The sequence below is a fragment of the Pteropus medius genome, unplaced genomic scaffold, assembly GCF_902729225.1.
Source record: "Pteropus medius unplaced genomic scaffold, Ma_sr-lr_union100, whole genome shotgun sequence".
In the NCBI taxonomy this organism is placed as follows: domain Eukaryota; kingdom Metazoa; phylum Chordata; class Mammalia; order Chiroptera; family Pteropodidae; genus Pteropus; species Pteropus medius.
Window position 1 is genome coordinate 1,519,466 of NW_024341894.1, and position 570 is coordinate 1,520,035.

The following is a 570-nucleotide window of genomic DNA, read 5'->3' on the forward strand; positions in this document are numbered from 1 at the left end:
ATTCTGAACATTCTCTAGACCAACTCCCTCGTTTTATGAAGAAGAAAGACCACAGCCACAGATTAAAAGGAGTTACCCAAGGTTACTGAGCACTTGAGGCAGAACCAAGCTCAGAACTCAGACCCTGACTCCTAGTCCTACACTTCTTGTAGAGCTTCTGCTACATGTACTCCTCCTTCCCCGCTGCATGGCCTGAAATTTCATTCTCAGAAATTGCCTTGGCCTTTATGTGTCACCTTGCTTCTGCCAGCTATTGTTGTGCTAAAACCCCGGGGCTGTTCTTAACAGTACGCTACAGGAGAAGCTATATCACAGCCTAACCAGAATATCCATTTATCAATCTGTATTTCCAAAATACGTTGGTAATAGAGTCTGTAAAAGCCCAATGCTAACTGCATAATGTAAACTACACAGCATTACTATTAGTCAGCACCAGGAGCATGGTGAGGGAAGGGCCTTTCCTTGGGTGACTAAAGATTAAAAACGAGGGCAACCATTAACTCAAAGGGAAGACAAACCATTAACAGAGGGAAGGCAGCACCTTTAAAAAACATACACAGTATGACTATA